Source organism: Miniopterus natalensis, chromosome 19 (assembly GCF_054644295.1).
Source record: "Miniopterus natalensis isolate mMinNat1 chromosome 19, mMinNat1.hap1, whole genome shotgun sequence".
NCBI classification, from domain to species: Eukaryota; Metazoa; Chordata; class Mammalia; order Chiroptera; family Miniopteridae; genus Miniopterus; species Miniopterus natalensis.
In genome coordinates, this window is record NC_142099.1 from 34,198,799 (window position 1) to 34,221,153 (window position 22,355).

The window sequence follows — 22,355 nt, forward strand, 5'->3', positions numbered from 1 at the left end:
AGTGTTTTACTCTTCTTGGATGGAAGTGAAGATCATAACAGTACATTGTACGATGAGGCTTAAATAAATTAATCTATTTAAAGTGATTCGAATAGTGCCTCGCACATAGTAGGCACTTGATACTATCTGATTGATACCATTGTAATTAACCTAGTTATTAATAACAGGAAAGGAGCAAAGGGAAGGCCAAATATTGTAGGCATGTCATTTGGGCAGCTTTGCCAGGAAGTTACAACTGGACACTCCCTAGGGGTCCAACTGACAGGAGCTAGAAGCTTGCCCAGTAAAGTTGGGGTGACATAGGGAAGGTACTTGCCTCTCAGTCACCCCTGGGAACAGGCCATTGACAAGAATAGGTGTGGCCAGTGCAAGGGCACAAAATTTGGGATATTTAATCTCCTAAACAAAGGAGTTAGCTCTCTTGTGCTCTCTTGGGACTCTTGTTTTAGGGGGTACACTCTCTTGGCTCCCCTGCCATTGTGTGGGGTCCACAGCCCATACGATGAACTAATGGACTGTAACTAGCCTGAAGCTGAACTGGACCCAGCTACAACATGGAATGGAAACCCTGGACACTGGCTTTGCTTCTAGCTCTACTGAAACGCCAGTACACTTCTTCCGGGACTGGATTAAGGGAAATGGGACTTTGGAAACCCAGGGATTTAATTCTATGCAAATAAAAATCAGTCATCCTCCTGTGCAAGTCTCAGAAAATTCTTTTTCTCGAGATATGGTAAGGAGTCCACCCCCAGCACTCAGTGGGGAAAGGGGACACCCCAGTGTTCCCAATAACACTATTATTCAGATACATGTTAAACTTGGGGGGGAAATTATTATTCCTGAGGCGGGAATAAGAGTTAAGGCATAAGAGGAGGCTATAATTGTTTATATTATATGCTTAATTTTTTAAAGTGATCATATGCTTATGTCATGACTAAAATATATTTTTTCAAAGTTTATCTAAGGACGTCTGTCAAAGAATGATTATAGAAATCCAGGAACAAAGTCAAACAGTCCTGCGCTAAGGCAGGAGCACTGGGAAAGAAAGGAGGTGCAACATCAAATGTTGGTTATGGGAAGCCAGGGGGAGGGAGAAGGCAAAGGGGCTCTCAGCTTGGGGGCTTGAGTGACTGCCTTGGAAAATGCTGAAACATGGAAAGGAACAGTGAAGCCAGGAGAATCATTTTGGGGGGTGTAGTATTTTAGGATGGAGGAAGGTTAGTGTTGTTGGAACTATGTTGAGTTTAAGCTTATGGGAACCCATCTAACAGGACATATTCAGTAGACTGGAGGAAGATGAATGTTTCAACTACCACTTTGAGGCAGAGCAGCAGCAGAAGTCTCAAATCCTTGGGTGTCATTTTAACAGTTTCCATCTAATATTTCCATTATAAAAATAAATAATTGTGGTATTATGGAACCATCTCTGGGCTTGGGAGACAGAGATCTGTTCTAGTCTCTCAGATTGGCAAGGGTAGAAGGAACTGAAGTTGCTCACCGACTGGGAGGAGACAGACATGCACAAAATTGACTGCAACACAGTGTTCTCAGTGCTCCCATAGCCACAGGCACAGGGTGTGTAACGGTGTGAAGATGGGTGTGATCCAATCTGCTTAGGTTATGGTGGATGTCAGGGAAGATATAGAAAATGAGGTGACTGAGCTGAACCCTCAAAGAGGAGTAGCTGTCTTCCAGACATGTGAGGGCGGGAAGAGAAGGGCATTCCAGAAAGAGGAACTGTCTCCTACGAAGGCAGGGCACCATGGAACCAGAACAATTTTTGTGGGGAACTGTAACTACTTTGGCATTGCATAACTTAAGACCAGGGGTGGGAGTGGGAGATAATAATAAATGAAATTGAAAAGAGGGACAAGGATCCCTAGCCCCTATTGCTCAGTGGTTAGAGCCTCTGCCCGAGGACTGAAGGGTCTCAGGTTGGATTCTGCTCAAGGGCACACACCTTGATTGCAGGCTCGATCCCTGGCCATGGTCAGGGCACGTGCGGGAGGCAACCAATCGATGTGTCTCTCTTACATTGATGTTTCTCTCTCCCTTCCACTCTCTGAAAAGCAATGGAAAAAATATCCTCGGGTGAGGATTGAAAAAAAGAAGAGAGAGGCAAGCATCCGACCCTAGATGGCCTCCAGGCTCTTCTCTGGGCAATGGATGGACAAACATTGAGTGGAGTTGCCTTTAAGAAGAATCACAATTGTTCTGTTTGTGGTATGGCAGATTGGTAAGAAGACAACAGGAATGTTTGCAGGTAGACAAGTGAGGGGTATTTAAAATATTTAAATTGCTCTGTTTACAAAGGATGAACTATCTGAACTATGCCAAAGCAATAGAAATGGAAAGTGATGGGCAGAATTGATAGGACTCTGTAGTTGATTAATTTTGGAGAATAAAGGTGAGGGAAGGAGTTTGACAGGCCTCATGTTTCCAGCTTAAGTGACTGGATGACCAATTCTTTCTCTCTAATACTGTTTATGTCAAATCAATCATCTTCCAATTGACTGTTGTAGAGCCGATTCTATTACTGGAGTCCAGATCTCCATTATAGCTTACCTTGACCACTGGAAAGCCTCCTCAAGAGCCCTCTTGAAATTATTCAGCATGCTGCAACCAGAGCAATCTGTCTAAAATGCAAATAAAGTCATAGTTCTCCCTTCCTTAAAATCCTTCACTGTCTCTTCATCTCCTGCAGGATTAAAGTCGAAGGCCTTTTACGTGATATATGAAGGTCTCGTGGGCTGGTCTTTCTAGGCACATTGTTGCTCCTGCCTGGGACTTCGGGCTTCAGCAGCTCCTCATTTCTTGTAGTTTCTTACAAACCAGATGGCTTCTGCTACATCTTTGCTCTTGCCGCTCCCTCTTCTTAGAGTGTCTTTCTTCCTCAGTTTCCCCAACACACACACGCACACGTGCACACATGCGCACATGTGCACACACATGCACACCCTCCTTACCTCAGCCTCTTGTTTTCTGCCCTCAGGTTAACAACTGTTCTTACTTGAAACCTTGGTTAAGCCTGTAGCTCTAGAAAACTTTCCTAGAGTCCTCAGACTGGGTTAGTTTGCTCATGTTCTTTGTCATTATAGTATGTTTGATGTGTCTCTACAGTTGGGCAACTTTGCTTTATGATTCTATTTATTTTATGTTTCTGACTGATGTTATTGAGGGCAGATATGATGTCTTTATTATTTTTGTGTCTCAAATGCCTAGCACATTTCTTGATATATATACCACATGTTTATGGGTTTGTGGAATAAATGAATTAATAAATGAGTTGCTGGGTGGTGCTACCATTAACTAAATTAGTGGGATTATGGAAATAAAAAAGTAGAATTATGGAAATAAAAAGGGAAATTTATGATTCTATCATAAATAAATTTTATGAAAATATAAGTTCAGATTTGTACATCTTATAATTGAAATGCCTGTGAATCATAGAGGGATGGCTACGTCAAGTCAGCTAAATAAAGCAATCTGGCTTTTAGGTGAGATGCCTGGTTTTCAGGTACAGATATGAGAGTTTCCACTCATAGTTGGTAATGTGTGGTGTGCTGATATTTAAGATCATTCAGGGAGAAAATAGAAGGGAGCCAATGCACACTTTACGGCAGTGTTTTGACCTACAGAAGAAGTCAATTGAGAGCACACCTATCCACACAAATACATGTGTGTGTACCTGAGACAAACATTTATGGAACAGGGCATGCTTCTGTTGTTTTCTTTATTTATTCTGTCCTGTCCTACTCTATCCTGTCCTATCCCGTCCTATCCTATCATGGCCTGTCCTATCATTTCTTTTCTAGTTAATAACATAAAAATGCTGTTAACGTTCTGGCTGGCAGTCTGGTAAATACAGCTCTTTGCAGCACTTATATTTAAGAAGAAAGAGAAATGCCGGTGAAGGAGACTGATAATATGGGGCAGAGAAATAGGAGACAAGATAGAAGAGGGCAGTGTTTGTCAGAGAAACCAGAGGGATGAACATTTCGGGAAGGAAGGTGTGGTTGCCAGTGAGAATTACTGCAGAAAGGAGAAGTGAGGCTATGGAATTTGATGATTAGGAAGCTATTGGTGACTTTAGTGAGAACATTTTAGCATTAGCTAAGTTGAAGTCCTTTGAGGAGTGGGTGAGGGGTAAAGGAAAAGAGCCTGAGCATAACCTGCTCTCTGTAAAAACAGAGACTGCCAGGCACTAGTTAACCAAGAATCTTTTCACCCTTAAGCTCATTTATTACTTATAGAGACCTGACAAGGTAGGCATTATTCCTGGTGTGAATTTTTAAAATCAAATGAGCATCTGAGCCTCAGAGTTTGTTTGGGAGCCTTTGGTGCATTATCACACAGTAAGTTGTAGAGCCGGAATTCAAACCTTGGTCTGTCTTGAATGTAAAGTCTGTAGCTTGCCAATTGGACCATAACAGTTAGTCTATTTTTGTAATACTGGATAAGTAATTTAATTTCTATGAGTATGAGTTTACTAATCTATGCAATTATAGATGGAGAAGCTTGACAAAAATTATAGACTGCAGAAATATGGAAAGTAAAGTGCAAACATTCACCCACTTAGCATTATCAATTTAATTTTCAAACTAGTTTTTTTTTTTTATTTGTACAAGTAATTAGAGTATATGATAAAAATTCAACTGATGACATTAGGTTAAAATTGAGACTTAATTATTTTAAAATCTTTTTTCCATTTTGAGCATTCAGTGATTCCAGGAAAAGGTTATTTGATCTATTTCAATTTTCTCATTTATCAGCCAAGACTGAATACTAAGCATTTTGCTCTCCCGCACCCTCTTCTTCCCTGCACTGTGCATAGAGACTATAGTGGGTGTTCAGGAGTGATTTGGTGGGAGTATGGTGGGATAAATGAGCACTGAGGTAAGAGTCAGGAAACCTGGAACCGAGTACCAGCTTTGCGAGTGACTAGCCGACTGACCTTGAACAAGTCGTTTTATTTATCTGGACATCAGTTCTCTATGTTTTGCAAAGGCAGGGAAGAGACTTGTAAGGAAAAGTCTCAAAATCTCACTTCTTGAGACAAATCATAATGAGGTAGCCAGTATCTCTTAGTGAGTGCCTTCTGTGGGACACTTGCTCGGACTGGCGACAGTGGTCAGAACTCTGTGCTGGTGGCTCTCCTCAGCCCACCACTTCCAAACCGGGTGACTTTGTGAAACCACTTGAATGTCTTTGATCAAGGTTTCCCTTTTGTGAAAGCATAATCATAGTCACTCTTTTTACAAACTAGGGTAGTTCTGATGATAAAATGAGAGAAAGAATTTAAAATACTTCTATCATCGTTATGACTACTGCTAATACTATTTCTTAGAATTGTAGACAGTGTGAGGAAGGACCTTGCAATTTATCTATAACCTTTTAAACAAGGAGAATCTGAGCCTGAAGGAGATTAAGTGGTTTACTCAAGGTCAAATGCTTCCGCCTAATCCTGACCCTGCTTTCAGTGTGGGGACTGAATGTTCTTTAGGACAGGATTTAGAAGGCCCAGTCCTGTGTAGACAGTGACCGGCTGCTGTGTAGGATAAATTGTCATCTTGCCTTGACTTGTCTGTCAGAGGTTCCTATGTAAGGACAAGTATAATATCTGGATTGAACACTTCACGGTCATACTTTTTGTTTAAACTATTGCCTGTAAAAGATGAACACGTCTTCTTTGGCCGTTACAGGGTCTGCTTTATTATGTTCTCTTCAAGTCTCCTTCCAGGTAGAATGGGAAGTGGAGCTGAGGTAGGCAAGAGAGAAAGAAAGCCCCATTTTCTCCCAATATCAGGCAAAAACAATGTTCTTGAATCCCTTGACCCTTGATCATAGAATCATTGACTCCTTAAGGATTCATCTTTTAATTCTTTGGCCTTGGGCCTAGAGTTTCTGCCCCTTTAAATACCAGAGGCTCGTCCAACCGGCATGACTCAGTTGGTTGAGCAGCGACCACTGATCCAGGAGATCCTGGTTCGATTCCCGGTCAGGACACATGCCCCGGTTGCAGGCTCGATCCCCAGCAGGGGGTGTGCGGGAGGCAGCCCATCAATGACTCTCTCATCACTGATGTTTCTCTCCCTCTCCCTTCCTTTCTCTGAAATCAATAAAGATATATTACAAAAGATAAAGAAAGAAAAGCAAGAGGCTCTGTGGTGACTGTGAAGATTAAGGAGCCTGGTTTCCAGCCCATTTCCATGGCAACTAGATTCCATAGGGGTTAGGAGGGCCCTGTTCAGGCCCTTCCAGTTTTAAAGCCAGTAATGCATAGAGTCCCAGGTTAAAAAGGTAAGATAGATACATGTGTGTTATAGAGTCAGAAAGATCCCAAGATGCATGGAGGTAAACATCACATAGCTGGGAATCTGGTACCATATGGACTGGGTGGAAGAAGATTTAGAAAAACAAGTAGTAGAGGCTGAATATTTAAGGAGGAGAGATCTGAACCAAAAGAATTGGGGCAAAGTAAAGGGGTATGGAAAATGAAATTTGGCAGACAGAAAAAGAAGGTTTGAGGGTGAAGAAATGATAATATCAAGATTCTGAAGCCAGCTGACAGAGTAGCATTATTGAGTGTAAAGGCAGAGGGGCTTGGACACCTGGGAAACTCGGAGAGCCCTGAAGATTTCCTCTCAGGGGAGCAGAGACCAAGAGGAGCTGTAGCTGCAGGAGGAGTGTTTGGAAGGGATGGATCTCAGATGAAAACAGATGGGGAAATGGCCAAGACGCTGAGCATTACAGAGGCTAGGGACTGGATGGGGAAGGGTTAGGGAATGTCAGCGGCAGAATGTGGGAGAAGTGAAATGGGCGAGAATGAGGAGAGGCGTGGGCAGGAGGGGGGAGCATCTGAAATGAGGAAATGACTAAGGGCCACGCACCCTGAGGGAGGGGAAGCTGATGGAGAAGCAAGAAGAGACAGCGAGATGCGGGACCCGGAGCTAGTGCTGAACACCCGAGGGGGCGGGGCCCGGAGTTAGGGGCGGGGCGAGGGCAGCCTGGACTGGAAAGAGGAGAGTGTTGGATTTGAGAGGCAGCAAGAACGGTAGTGCCATCTGTGGGGGAGTGAGGGTGAGGCAGGGGCACCTTTCCCACCCGATTCCCAGAAAGATTTGGTGGGACACGATCACCCACTGCCTCTCCTTTAGTGAAACGCTCATAGCTTCCTCGCCCTTCTTGAGCAAAGAGAGAATTCATATCCTTGGAGACCCACTCTAGAATTCTCTCGAGAGTTTTCTAGAAAAGGCTGAGAGAGACAAACAGATAAGGAAGCCGCTGTCTCCAGATTCTTCACCATTCCTCGGGTTTTCTTAGGGGGCCGACCTCTGTGTGGACTCTGTTGTGGCCTTTCCTGGTCACTGGAGGCCTAGCCCCCTTTGAGGCAGGCTGGTTCTAGTTTACTCTAGGGGAGGTCTGGCAGGCCTGGGTGACCAGCTGGGCTGGGCTAGGCCTATAGTGATTTCTGAAAGCAGGATGTGAGGATTAAAGCAAAATGGGCCCTGTGTTTGTTCTCCTTTGGCTTAATTCTAAGACCCATCTGGATTACCTCACTTCTTCCCATTTCTAGAGGATTTCAGTAAGGTTTGGGACCCCACACCCATCGTTACAAAATAGTTATGAGGATGGGACAAGGGGGCATAGCGCAGGGAGTACAGTCGATGGTGTTGTGGTGACGGTGTGGTGCCAGGTAGGTGCTGCACTCGTCGTGGGGAATCACTTCTTAAATTGTGTAGGTGCTGGCACTGTATTGTACACCTGAAACTAATATAAAATAATGTTGAATATCAACTGTAACTGGAAAATAAAATTGATACAAAATCTAAAAGAAAAAAAGAATTGACATCTTAAAAAATAAGGTTTGGGACACTGTAGGGACTGAGAGATAAAGTATAGTATGTAAGAACTATGTTATCCAAATGACTACTTTACTCTCTTACTCCATTTAGTGTTTAAAACACGGACTAGTTTAATATAGTCAGTAATATTGTAATCGCTATGTATGGTATCAGGTGGGTACTAGACTTATTGGGTGATAACTTTGTAAGTTATATAAGTGTCTAATTACTATGTCGTATACCTGAAACTAATATCATATCTCAGCTGTAATTGGAAAAAAAATTTATTTATTTTTTTTTCAAAAAACCCCCTCAGAGCATGGACTAGTTTGTACCTTTAGGGAAGCTGTGAGTAGGACCATAGCAGGATGTGGGATTTAATAGTTTTTGTTTCTGGGCCAACAGGAGACTTTTTTGGCATTTGTCATACGTATCCCGGCAATGCTTTATGAGTGAAATAATGAAGGAGCATCACCAGAGTGTCTGCGGGGTCAAAGGCTGGTATTCAGCTAGTAGCACGAGTAATGTTTGAGTTACAGATCTTTGGAGAATTAAATCAGTACAAAAAGTTTTTGGAGGGGGATTGTACTTACCTTGTTAAAGGTTTACATGAACACAAATGACATACCTAGTTTAAAAGGAAAAGATGCGCTGTCTTCCATCATTTTGAATGGCTCGACTTCCACTTTCCTGCCCCTTTAAAACTTCCGCTTTCTTTGATTGTTTCCCCCCTTATTTTTAAATTGAAAACCTAGTTTAGAGGCATTACTCTCACTTATCAAGAAGCTTTATCTGATTTATGGATGATAAAGTGAAACAAGGGATGCCAGAGAGACATCTCTTATTTGAAAAAAAGCCCTTGGACAATGTCCAGAGTACTTTCGTTGATACAGATTAGTAATATAAGGGGTCCTGGAAAAACTTGTTGAAGAAGGGTGTTTTTTGCTACAATAGAGAGGTTTCTGTTGTGGGAAAAGGTGGTGGGTGTGGAAGGATGAGGGAAAGATAAAGGAAGGCTGTTTAAGAAGAAAGGGGCAACCCAGGCGATAGTCAAGAATTGTAACTGATGGAACAGAGGAAGGAAGGGGACAGCACCTAGTGCCTCGAAGTCTCAGCTAATCTTTATGAATAGCATTTATTATTGCCCCCAGTTTGTGACGTGGAGAGGGAAGATTGAGAAGTTGTTTTCTCAGGGTTTTGAAGCAAGCAAGCTGCACAGCTTGCTGTGGAAGCTGGGCCTTTCTGCTTCCAGAGTTAGGTCTTGGTGTTATCTTGGAAAATTGACACCTTATTTGGTGGACAGCAAGATTAACGCTGTCATTTCTTCCATATGTCATTCAGAGTAGTTGCTACATTTGAATTTACATGCAGGATCCTTGAGGGTGGGACTGTGTCACTTTTTACCTTTTATTATTGCATCCCCAATGCCAAGTGAGAGCGTTGCAAACAATGAATGAAGCTGCTGGAGGGACTGAAGCTGCCTCTTCATTCAGCTTGTAGAGAACAGATGATCTCTTAAGAGACAATGAAGCTTTGGGCAAAACTTGGTCTAATAGATTTCTTAGATATAGGACAATACCTTTATGAAAAGCAGAGGGCATGTGTCTGCGTCAGAGAGAACATCGAGCACGCCCGGTGGGAAGTGTCCTGAGAACTTGAATTGCATTCGAGTGGTTCATGGGTGGCCTGTAGAGCTGAGCTTCCCTTTACAGCCACAGGGACCTCCTGACAATTTATTTAACCAACACCTTGTTAGTAGGCACTCAAAGCAATACAATCTCTGGCTAGCACTGTGTTCTCTGTGCCAGCTTCTTGGAGTTGCCTAGGGTAAATGTGCTAAGAAAGGTCTATTCTGTGTTTCCTTGTTGTAGGTTTATTATATACACCATCGGTTTTACTTTTCTGAGCTCCTGTCTAGGTCCTAGATGGGAGGCGTGTTTGGTGGAGAATCTGCTTTTCCCCAGATGTCCGAGTCTCCTCCTTGCATTCCAACCTGACTGAATCACTTTGGTCCTGTTCTCTCAGAGCTCATTCTTGGGGCTATATGAATGGGTAGGGAAGTGTGAGATATTGTGAATATAGTCTTAGAGTTAGAAGGGTCTTTAAAGATCTTTCAAATGAAGCTCTTCATATTGTCCAATTGCTCTTCACTTGGCCGTCACCTGGTCTCACAGGTTACAAAGAACTATTTCGAGTTACTATTGAAGTCGGTTGGCGGTGTCCAGAGCTGTGGGCCATAGAAGCACACACTGTGAAAGAAGAGGGAGTCCAAGCCAGCTTTCTGCTTTTATTGTAACCTTTTGAGTGGGATTGCTGTGGTGAATGCTGACTCGAAGTCTTTAAATTAATGCATTGTCATTGGAACATAGAGGACAACTGTCTCTTGATGTATCTGGGAATCAAATAGGAAAAATAAATGAGCTGAAGGTGAGGTAAGAAGGACTTAGATTAGGCATTCATAAGAACTGGCATAGTGGAACCTATAGCCAACAGTGATTGTGGATTTGTCTTCTCTAGGAAGCTTTTAAAAATAGGAACTATTTTTTTGGATCTGGGCTGCTGCTATGAAGGCCTTTATACAGGGGTGGGCAAAAGTAAGTTTACAGTTGTGAGTATAGGAAACACAGAGTTTATTCTTGTATTATTATTTATGAATTACTGCATTATTTATTTGTATTACAATTGGAAACCTACACTTGCCCACCCCTGTGTATGGTTATGAAAGGATGGTCACTTTGATTTTCCTAGGAAGCCTCTAGCAAGCCCAGGCAGCTGAGAAATCCTCATTCTTTAAGGGAGGCAGCCTTGGGAAGGAAAGTGACAGGCTTGGAGCTAGGGAAGGCAGGGGGAGGGGAAACAGGTATTCTTAGAGGGCTGAGTGAGGGCCATCTGCATTTCATTAGGGAGCTGCCACTCTCACCCCTCCTCCCGGTATGCAAGCTCACGCGCTCTCTCTCTTTCTCTCTCTCTCTCTCTCTCTCACACACACACACACACACACACACACACACACACACACACGCACACTCTGTACACACACTCGCCACAGCTCTGTCTCCTCCCGCACCCTTCATCCACGTGAAGATGCTGAAGGAGCATCTCGGGCTCCCAGCACCTCTTCCCAGGCTTGGCGAGCACAGCTCTCCGAGCCGAGAACAGGGCGAGCCCCGAGCCGGCCCCCCGCAGCCTGGGCCGGCTTCCCGCTGTCTCCTGACCGAGCGGCTCCTTCGCCTCGCGGGCCCAGGGTTTCCCGAATCCCCAGCCCCTCCGAGAGCCGACCGGGCGGCTGCGGCGGTGGGAGGGGCGGCGCTCGCCGGGCTCCGCGGGCCGGCGCGGGGATGCTGAGCCCGTGCCCCGTCCCGCCCTCAGGGGCGCGGCGGGGCGCAGCAGAGGCTCCAGCTGTCCCGCGCGGCCAGGGACTCGGGCTGGGAGAGGGCCCCCCGTCCCCCAGTGCCCCGAGGACCCGAGGACCCCGCGGCAGGGAGGAGAGCCCGCCGGCGCCGGCCGCGAGGCCTCCGCGCCAGGTTTTCCAGCCGCCCGGGTCCCCGCCCGCGGAGCGGGCAGGATGCTGAGATGGCTCTGTGATGCAGAAGGTATGTGCTTTTTCAGTTCTGGTGCTGATGCTGTGGAAGTGGTGAGGTCTCTGTGGCGCAATGGACGAGCGCGCTGGACTTCTAATCCAGAGGTTCCGGGTTCGAGTCCCGGCAGAGATGGTCACCTGGCGAGTTCCCCTTTTAATTTTTATGCTGTCACGCTGGGCTCGTAATTATATTTATCCCTCCCTGGAGGCTCTGGGGCCGAGGAAGGAAGCCCCTTTGCTTGGGAATCCTGGGCCTCCCCTCTCTCCCATGATTTCCTCCATTCATTCCCTGCCCCTCCCTCCCCGAGTCTCACTGTGGGCGAGGCCCAGACGTCGGCCGCGTCTCTGCTCAGCCTGAACGACACAGCCACTGCATCTTCTGCTTCGGCGGGAATCGCTGGTCCACAGTGGCCGGGATGCCGGGCCACCGGTTCTGGGACCAGAATGGTTTGCCTCTGAAAGCACAGAAAGGCAGATTGCACCATGTGCCGGTGAGGAAATGCCCAGCTGTCCTCTAAGGTAGCCGCCACCTTGACTGGACAGGTCAGGAGAGGGACGGGGTCACGCGGGGGTGATTTCTGGTGCTGTCCTTGTCACCTGTGCATTCGCGTCACTGGGGCTTCCGCCTCCTCACCTGCAGGCTGAGCTGTAGCCGCTGCTCTTTGTCTCAGTGGGACGCTACACAGCAGCGCACTGAGCGCCAGGGGCAGGTGACTCGTCCCGGGAAACCCAAAGGTCTTATGCTTAAATGCTCGCTGCTGTGAAAAGTTTGCAGCTTTTCCTGTTTGCAGGGCAAGTTCTGAGGGCTGTATCCAAATGTCATTTTTGCAATCCCTGGTTTCCAACAGGCCATCTTCTCACCACCTCTCTCATGCCCCGTTCACTTCTGCTCTCTTTTCCTGCCTCACCTTGGGCAAGATCAGGAGGGAGCCTGGGTCTCTAGTTTGGGCTGGCCTGGCTCTCTGCCCCTTGCGTATTGCAGCCTGCTGCCTGCCGGTTAGCTAGAGGGTGTCACCCAAGCCAGGGACTGACCTTCACCTCCCGTGAACCCAGGAAATCCGGGGAGGCATGTCTTCCCTTCCACTGCTGAGGAGTCAACATATTTCCCACTTGGGGCTCTTGACAGGTGACCAGAGGACACAGCCAGCCATGCGTTCGGCTCTGAGGAAGCTGGGGTGGGGTGAAGGGGGAGCGTCCACGCACAATTTAACCGCACCAACACCATACCAAGAGGTAGGAGTTGGCAGAGCAGACAGGAGGGCTCTGGAGGGAGACAAATACTTTCACCTTTTGGGCTTGTGCACGTTTGTAGCAAATTGAAATTCCTGAAATCCTTTTGAAGTAGTGCCGGCTCTTTAAAGACTTACAATTCTTGTAGTAAGAGCCCACATAGCTTTCCCTCTCTGAGTTACCTCGGTGGAGCCCAATTCAGATATTAACTATCCCTGTCAGTCCCACGGACATGCCCTTTGGAGGATGTTTCTGTGGGCCAGAAATTCCTGTGCAGACCCTCTGGAGCCTGTCTTTTATTGCTAGCTCAGCCTATCCTAGAAATTTTTGCTTAAGCTTTGGCCTGAAAGGAAAAATTAGTGTGTGGGGAGGGGACCAGGAATGGGGGTGGGGATAGGGAGTTTAGAGAAGGGGCTTTTACATTTTTCAACCATATGTGGAATATTCCGTCTTTCAAGTGTCTCTTGCATCATTTGATAGCAATGGGACTACTCGACAGTAAGGAGAAATAATGAGGTGTCCCCTCTGTCACCCTTCAAGGTTAGGGCAAAGGTCTAGGTTGATCACGGCCCACATTAAAGTTTGTTCAATTCTAGAAGCTTCTAGGAATAGAGACTTCATGGAATTGTGGAGGTTAGGAGTGGGGGTTGGGAACTGAGAGGAGGTGTGTACCCAAGTAGACATCAAACTGACACGAGTTCAGATATTTGACCAGAGTGCAACGTAGCCAACTCCTTGGGTGAAATTCTACACTGGTGAGAATTAAGACCCGCAGACAATCCCTCAAACCTGATTTTAGTCAATCGTTTCGTTTTCTAACTGGAAACCAGAAGACATTGGTTCAAGCTGCAGTTTTGTCAAGCTGCTAAACCTCTCCAAACTTTAATTTGCTTATTTATATTATGTATCCTCCCAATGTGAAAATGAATGAGAGAGTGCCCTGTGCAACTCTGTACAGATGTACAGGCTATGTTAATGTTCTAGTGGCTTTTGTCTCCCTCCTCGACAGGTAAGAAAGTACATGGCCGCAAAGAGGGAAATAAATGGGCCTGGACAATCAGTCCTGCCGGAGCATCCGGGGTGACTGTCTGCCTTCCACTGGGGCTGATGTGGACTGTGCTCCCCTAAGAAAGAGGCTAGATTGGACTTTCCCAGCTGGTGGAGTCCGTCAGAGGACAGATGGTCCCTCTGTGCCTTAGGTGGGGACTTCATCTGGGCAGATAGGTCTGGGTACCTGCTGGCTATACTACTTATGGGAACTAGAAGCTTACACCTGCTCAAACATCACCCAGGCTTCAGCCCCCGCGGTGTCTGAGGGGTGCTGTTTCGGGGACTTGGAGAAGAGCATCGCGGGACTGGGGGCAAGATTTTCCATATTGGTCGAAATTCCTCTGTATGTGATAGCAGTTTTATTATTCTTTAATACTGAGAGCGAGCTCCTAATTTGTGAATATTGTAATTACTGTGTTTTAAAGATAGAATATAAAATAGAGATGAGTGGGCTTTTGTAAAGTTACTTCACTGTGGAACTCAAATGCTTCACAGGTTTGGAGCTGATCGTTGATTACAAAGAATGACAGCAGAATGTGTCTTATTTATTACTGTATTCTCAGTGCCTGAAATATGGTAGGCATTTGATTGATATATTTGAAAGAATTGATGCTGACTTAGATTGGCTATAAATTATGAATATAAGAAAGAGAAAGAGACATAGCTCCCAGGGATCACAAACACAGGCAGTATCTTCGTGCATTAATTCACTCCCTTTCCAAATATCCATCAAGCGCCCACTTTGTGCCACTTTCCGTGTTTCAGGCGCTGAGATCCAAAACAGCAGCGGTCCACCTGTCGCGGAGTGCGCACTCTCACGGTGGAGAAAAGAACAGATAGTGAAATGACACTATAATAGAATTGTAGCAGAGATGCCGTGGGCTCCTTTTATCCAGGCTTTTGCTTTCCTCAGTTTCAGGTTCCCGTGGTCAACCATGGTCCGAAGATACTAAATGGCAAATTCTGGAAATAAACAGCTCATATAAGTTTTAAACTGCAGGCCATTCTGAGTAGTGTGACGAACTCTCAAACCTCCCCACTCCATCCTGCCCACGAAGAGTCCTCGCTCGTCCAGCACACCCATGCTTTAAACGCTCCCCCCCAGGAAGTGCTTAGCAGCCGCCTTAGTTATCAGGGTGGCTGTCAAGCTATTACGGTGTTTGTGCTGATCTTGCTTAATAAGGGCCCCAAATCCATTCACATAACTTTTATTACAGCGTATTGTTACAATCGTTTTATTTGATTATTAGTTATTGCTGTTCATTTCTTACTGTGCCTAATTTTAAATTAAACTTCATTATAAATATGCATGTCTATACAGGAATAAACAGTATGTATAGGGTTTGGCGTTGTCCATGGCTTCGGGCATCCGCCTAGGGCTAAGGGGAGCTACTGTACGTGCTGGAGGGACTTACCTGATGACACGGGGTAGAGCAATGTGAAGCGTGGTTGTCACAGAAGACCTCTCAGAGGAGGTAACATCTGAGTGAAGAGGCTCGAAGCGAGCGAGCGAGGTCAAGGAGATTGAAGGGTGGGCGTTTCAGACGGAGGAGCAGGAACAGGGACCCCGAGGTGGGCTGGAGCTTCATGGCTCGGAGAGAAGCACAGGCGACCATGTGGCTGGAACGGAGCGAGCGACAGGCGAGTTAGTCTCAGAGACTGATGTGGGCTGTCATATAGGACAGCGCCCTCCGCCCTATCACATCCAAATGTGCCTTGCAGAAGTCCAGTACTTTTTCACTTCTCCTTTACCCTCCTGCAGTGAAACTCATGGGTAATTAATATACGCTTCCTACACATATAATTAAAAGAAATCAAATAATATTTTACTTGTAAAATGAGAGAAATAAAAAAATTTGTAATGAATAATATATATTTTAATATGTAAATGCCACACTAACAGACTTGTACCAATTTGAAGACTTACTTTCAATGCAACAGGTTTTATATTTATGTTATTTTTATATTTATATTTATACTAATGCTAGCATGTTGCATTGCTGACAGCTATCATGAGGCATGTCATTCATCATCAATGTTGCAATTTTCCAAACTGCTGAAAATTTCTTGATAAATTTATGATCAAAACAAATGAACTCTTCTGGCAAAATACACAGTATTTTACATTTCTGGGTATTTAAAGAAGTTTTAAACCAGAAACTCTTTATATTTATATATGAAAATGAGTTAGAGTCTAGGCTCAGATGCCAACAGCTAAGTTTTTATTAGGTCATTCAAAATAAATACACAACACGAGGTAAGTCTTCTTTGTGTAAGATGCACTTGCACATTGCAGGATCCCAGCTGCCCTTCCTCGCTTCAGCTAATTCTGGTCCCCATCATCATGAAAACAAAAGCTACTCCACCAAATTTTCAAACCATTTTCTAAGGGCAATTCCAGACCCACTGGCAAGCAATGACGTAAGTCTTCTTTGTAGGTCAGGTTTCCTTCATGTTAATGAAAACCATTGGTGAGTTTGAGCAGAGGAGTGAAAGAATGTGATATATGTGTTAAAAGGCACATTTTTAGCTGTTGGTGGAAAATAAACTTGGTTGGGGGTGGGAGAAGGTTTGCACATTTGCTGGACCCAGAGCCTGTTAGAAGCAGCAAAGAGAGGTGGAGGCAAATCTGGTACCACTGGAAGTGGAGGGTTTTGTAGTGACGCGCCTACAAGTGATTTACCGTCTTTGGGGGCTGACCCAGCGTGGGTCACGCATGTCTGCCTGGGAAGTAGTGATTCTTATTTATTGTCATCACAATGGCTGCTCCTTACTAGTAGAAATGTTTATTTTGTTTGTATTTAAAGGCCATAGCAAATGGAACTTACTCTCCCAACACTATTTCAGTGTCCAAGTGCTTAGTTCCTCTAAATTATAACGGGACAGAACGTCTTAACATCTCTGTGTCTTCCTTGGAACTTGGATCTTTCGCTTTTGCAATAGTGATGTTCTGTGATGGTTCTGTTGAGAGAACAAATGGTGAGACATGGACAGAAGCTGGAAACATGAGCTTAGTGGAAAAAGCAACTTTGTGGGAATGACACGGACCTTGGTCTGCATCTGAGGCCTTGCTGTTTACTTGTACAACTGGGCACACAGTAGGTCTCTTGAGCCTTGATTTCCTCATCTAGAAAATGAGCCGATATAATAATACCTAGGATTAAATAAGGTACAAGGTAAAAGTGTCTGTGTAGTTACATACATGGTAAGTGCAAAAACAATGCTAGCTTGCTTTGCTTATGAACAGTTCTTTCCAACAGGCTCTTCAGACTGCAGGCATCATGCTGGTTTCTTTTAGATTGTGGGTTTGGGGACTTAGCCATGGGCCTCATTTTTCTGTCCCTTGAAAATGCTAGGATAAAGTGCAGTGCTAAGGGGAGTAAGAAATTCATAATATGTCTCTGACGATAGTTACCCTCCAAGAGAACTTTCTCTGCCCTGTAGTAATGGTGGGAGCCCTGGATTTCTTTCTGGGGCTATGAGCATAGAAACTTTGCAGCAGGCCCTGGTCCAGCCCTGGGAACAAGGTTTCACAGGCGCTGTGGAGACGGTCACACGATGCCTTTTCTGCAGGGAGCAACGCAGGGCTTTAAAACCAAGGATGAGGGACGAGTATATCTATCTAGAGAAGGTACACAGGTGACTCAGGAGTGAAATCAGACTAAAAACAAATTCCTGAGGAGCTGGGAGGAGAGAGGAGACCAGATCTCAGCTGCTGTGTTTCTGGTCGGGGCCCTCTCTGGGCGCCTTCCCTGCCATGGACCCAGCTCAGTCCTGAGCCTCGGAGGGGCATCTTCTGGGAGTCACCAACAACCCTTAATAATCTTCTCTTCCTTTTGCTACATCTACTGGCCACTTTTGAGGCCGGAGATGGTACCATTGAAAATAGCGGGCAATTTAGAACCAATTATGTTTATTTTGAATATGAAACTATTTCTTTTCTAATTATGTTCAAACTTCTAACAGTGCTTTCTAAATGTTTGTACTTAAGTATGCCGTTAAAAGGAGGAACGTGCATGATTGCTTACCCCAAGGTGTCAGAAGCAGAGCCCAACGTGGTCTTTGCCAAGTAGTACACTTTTTTGAAGTCTTACACTTTATGCTACATTGTAGTAAACAGTTTGGGTTCTATTTCATTGTACCTGAATTTTTTAAGTATGAAAAATTTAAGGCCCCAAATCTTAGAGTAAAAGCGATCCCTCGCATGCCCCACATAGGGGTGTTGTCAGGCATACCCTAGTCATAAAAGCACAGAAATAGATTAGCATTAAAAATGAGTTTGTGCTCCCTGAGTATCCACCCAGAGATGAAGGGGAGATAGTTCAGAGACAGGTTAAGTTGACAGAAACCTGAACAGGAAATAAACATTAATTTATTTATTCAACAAATATTTATTTAGTACCTACTATGTGCAAAATGTTGAACTAGGTACTGGAATACAGTGATGAGCAAAAAGAGACAGAAATTATCACACAAATATATGTAAAACTTCAGCTGTGAATGAAGGAGAGATCTATGGAGCAAAGAAAGTTTATGGTGGGGAGCTGACCTCTTCAGAGAGGCTGGGAAAAGCTTCTGCCAGGAAGTGTCTCTTGGCTTGAGTCTGAAAGATCATAGAAAATAATGAGGCAAAGAATGAAAGAAGGAGCTTTCCAGACAGGAACAGGGACACAAAGGTCTTGTGCTGGGAAGGAGATCATACGACTGAAAAGCAAGTTGGTTTTGCTACAGAGAATGAGGCAGAAACTGGGGAGAAATGAAGTTGGAGAGACAGGCAGGAGGCTGACCCCACAGGGCCTGGTGGTAAGTGTAGGGGGTTTTGCCCTTACCAGACAAAGGAAAACCACTGGAGAATTTTAAGCCAGAGAATACCATGATTAGATTTGCATTTTAGAAAGCTTACTCCAGCTGCTGCTCGGAGAGCAGAGAGGAAGGGTGCCAGGACAGGGCTGGAACGGAATCAGCAGTTACTGCCAGTTGTTGTGAGAAGTTATGCTAGCCTGGGTTAGGGGGATGATGGTGGTGGTAGTGGTGGTAATGGTGGAGAGGGAAGATGGGTTTTAGAGATATTTGTGAGCTAAAATGTGCAGGATTTGGTGATGGATTAGAAATTGTAGAAAGACGAAGTCGTTAAGGATGGTGCCAAGATTTCTGGCTTGCATTACATTGACCAAGATAAGAAACACTGGAAGAAGACCAGGTTTGGGGGAGGAAATGGTGAGTTTACTTTTGAGCTTCAAATATGAGGTGCTTTTGAGATATCCAAGAGAAGGCATCAAGCACGTATGAAGCTGAGAGCTGGGTCAGGATCTGAATTATCCTTTGATTTGGGGAGTCATCTGCACGTTGGTGGAATTTGAAGCCATAGAACAAATAAGATCACCTAGGAGAGAGAAAGTGTAGAGTGAGAAGAGAGGCTTAGACATGCACTAAGAGCAACTCCAACATCTGCTAGAGAAGGAATTAGAAGAGCCGTGGCCCAGAGGTCACAGGGAAGCTGGAGCCTTACCACGGCCACAGGAAGGACGTGCGCAGGAAGGAACCTGCTTGGGCACAGTGTGCACTGAGAAGCCAAGAAGGATGGTAACTGAAAATCATACATTAGATTAAGTGACGTGGAAATTAGCGGTGGCGGTTGTTTCAGGGTCTATGGAGTAACAGGTCAAGGAGCCAGACCGAGTGGCCTGCAGAGGGTGTGGGAAGCCAGGACACTGAAAACACGCCAGTAGGCAACCGTTTTGGTAGAAGTTCAGCGGAGAAGGCCCGCAGAGAAGGCGGCGATCCAGAAGGCACGAGCAGGCAAACCATTTTTTTTTCTTAAGAACTTTTAATTATGGAAAATTCTAAACATAAATAAAATTAGACAGCGTAGTGTTATGAACCCACACTGCTCAGTTTCAACAGTGATTAACTCGTGATCAAATTTGTAACCTCTAACCATTTTTTTAAATTTGCTTTTTAGTGGGAGAGACTTGAGCTAATTTGAAGGCTATTAGGAAGGAAATCATTGAGAAAGAGAGCTATGAATATTCAAGAAAGAGACCAAAAAATTAGGCATAAATGATAGCCAAGGTTTCTGGGGGAGGGGGGGACAGCGCAGGGGGAACCCGGGAACCGCAGAGCCAGCTCCCCTGTGGCTGGAGGAGGGGGAGCGGGAGGCGGGCCGGTGTGTGCAGGTGCAGAGGTGCACATGTAGCCGCTGGAAGGAAAGGAAAGGTCACCCTCTGCTGGGGTAGCTCTTCTTTTCCTGCCCATCGTTTTCTCTTTCTTTTCCTTTTTCTCTTTTTTCCCTTTGTTTTGTTAATCCTGACCTGAGGATATTTTCCCACTGATTTTTAGAGCGTGGAGGGGGCGGGGAAAGAGAGAGACATGGATGTGAGAGAGACACATCAGCTGGTAGCCTTCTGCACGGGGTCGGGCCGGAGGTCGAGCCTGCAACCCAGGTAGTGCCCCCGACCGCCCTCGACAGGGAATCAAACTTGAGGCCCTTTGGTCTGGGGGCCGATGCTCTAACCATTGAGCAAAACTGACCAGGGCTCTATTTTTCCTTCTTTTAAATTAATAGTCACATCAGCTTCAGAGAATGGCTGAGAAAAAGGCTGTTGGGTTTTTGAAGGGAACATAGAACATTGGGTTAGTTTTGTGGAGAGACAATAATATCGCAGAAAAATGTGGAATATTTACTAGGCAGTGTCAAAGACCCATTTGGAGAACCTGGATTGGCCCTGAGAAACAGATTCAATTTGTATATGTATGTGTATGTATATGTGTATTTGTATGTGTATGTGTATATATGTATATGTGTGTGTATATATTTAGAGAGAGAAATGTGCCCATGCACATGTTTATGTGTGTTTTTACAGAGGGCATGGATTCCACAATCTCCTGAGTGTGATCAGAACATATATATATCAAAAGGGAGGTGATTTTAATGCTTAAAGGGTAGGTAAGTGGACGTGTACATTGCCACTTGTGTTTCACATTAATTGGTTCAGGGCGCCACCCGCTGGGAAGCATGCTCGGCATCGCCGGCCGGATTTTTCCAATGCAGAATCGAAACCTTTACTCTCTGAAAAGGCAGTGTTCTTACCTACAGCATGTCCCCCATGATTTGTGAGTTTCATTTTTAGATACTTTTTTATTTCGTTTGTGTAGTACATCAGGAACATTATAATGTGTGTGTTTTTCCCTGGCTTGATTTTGGTCAAAGATCCTATCTATCCTGTTTCAATGCATTTAGGATCAGAATGACTGGAAATGGCACAAATGGTAAGTAGGTTATTCAAGATGTAGGAATTATAGATGATGCAGAGACCAACATTTTCCAGATTAAGAGATGTATTATTTACAATCCCTTACATTCGGATCTTGTTGCTCACCCGCTTCTTGTCTCAAAAGTCTTCTCTTTTGAGTTCTTTAACTAAAATATGTGTTTCTTTATCATTTCTAACCTGACATTTCAGGCAACTAGTCTGCTATAAGTGATCTTTTTTATAGTCTATCTTAACTTGAGTATAGTGTCCATTAAAACTTTTTTTTCAAGGTTTCTAGGTCACACCACTAAACTGCTCCTAGTTTCTAGGTTTTCATTAAATCATTCCTTTCCTTCAAATGAACTTATTTTATAGAAGAGTTTAGGGATAATAAAATTACTCTGATGGCTTCTCTTTCTTTAATTCAAGCAATAACTCTTATTAATTATGGTCACTTTACATATACAAATTCAGTCATGATTCATAAGGAATTTGGAGAAATGCCAGAATAAAGTACTAAGTCATTCACAAGGAACGGAGCGTTGGCTCATTTACTCAGTCCGTCTTTATTACGTGCATCCTGTGCCAGGAGCTTTGAGGGTATGGAGTCATTTAAGGAACAAGCCAGGCATGGTCTCACAGAGTTGGCTACTCAGTGTGGAAAATGGACATTGATTAAGTCAGCCCAGCAAGTTCTGCTGAGCTCTCTGCTGGGGGAACTACAGAGAATGCTCTGGAATATCTAGAAGCTAGAAAGTCCTGGAGGTCCTCTAGGAAGAAGTGTTATTAAACCACGAAAAAAGGGGAAGCCAAAAAGACACCAGGCAGGCGATGGGGCGGAAGCGTGATGTTGAGAGTCAGATAGTGGAGAGGCTGTTAAGCCTTTTGGAAGAGCCTGGATTTTATTCTAAGAGCAATTACCGAATTAACAGCCAATGAAAGATTTTAAATGCATGTGTCTGTGTGGCAGGGGCATGCGGAGAGGTGGTGGCGACCACGCTTGGATTTATATTCTGGAAGCATTATTCTAGATAAAATTTTGAGAAGGGCTGAAGGGAAGCCAGATTGAACATTCATGTAAAGGTATGTGTGACGTGGCATTGGCTTCTTTTCCACTGAGAAGGAGAGAAGTGAATTAATCTGAGAGATGCTTAAGATGTTGAATGGAAAAAACTTGGTAGAAATTAGTCATTAGAAGTAAATAAAAGAGTCCAAGATGGACTCAGCTTTTTACCTTGAGCAAATAGGTGAAAGGAAATACCATTTAATGAGACGGGGGTACTGGAAAAGTAGATTCTCAAAATGGCCAGGGAAGGTGGACATTTTCCCTTCAGACGTGTTGAATTTGAGTTTAAAGTGTGTAGGTGTGTAAGTCTAGTGAGCAATTAGACACATGAA

General features: G+C 44.7%; 1 long non-coding RNA gene and 1 other non-coding gene across 4 annotated transcripts in view; both read left to right on the forward strand.

The window, feature by feature from the left end:
• Positions 1-22,355, forward strand: part of LOC148090950 (uncharacterized) — a 73,322-nt gene that overhangs the window by 29,916 nt on the left and 21,051 nt on the right. For 2 of the 3 annotated variants that reach the window (XR_015716122.1, XR_015716123.1), the window contains exon 1: positions 11,358-11,437. The exons of the other annotated variant lie outside the window; for it this stretch is intronic. This is a non-coding gene — a long non-coding RNA (uncharacterized LOC148090950). Of the gene's footprint in view, positions 1-11,357; positions 11,438-22,355 lie in introns of those variants that run through there. 3 annotated transcript variants of the gene reach the window in all.
• TRNAR-UCU (transfer RNA arginine (anticodon UCU)) lies at positions 11,484-11,557 on the forward strand. The gene has a single exon. It is a non-coding gene; the product is annotated as a tRNA-Arg (tRNA).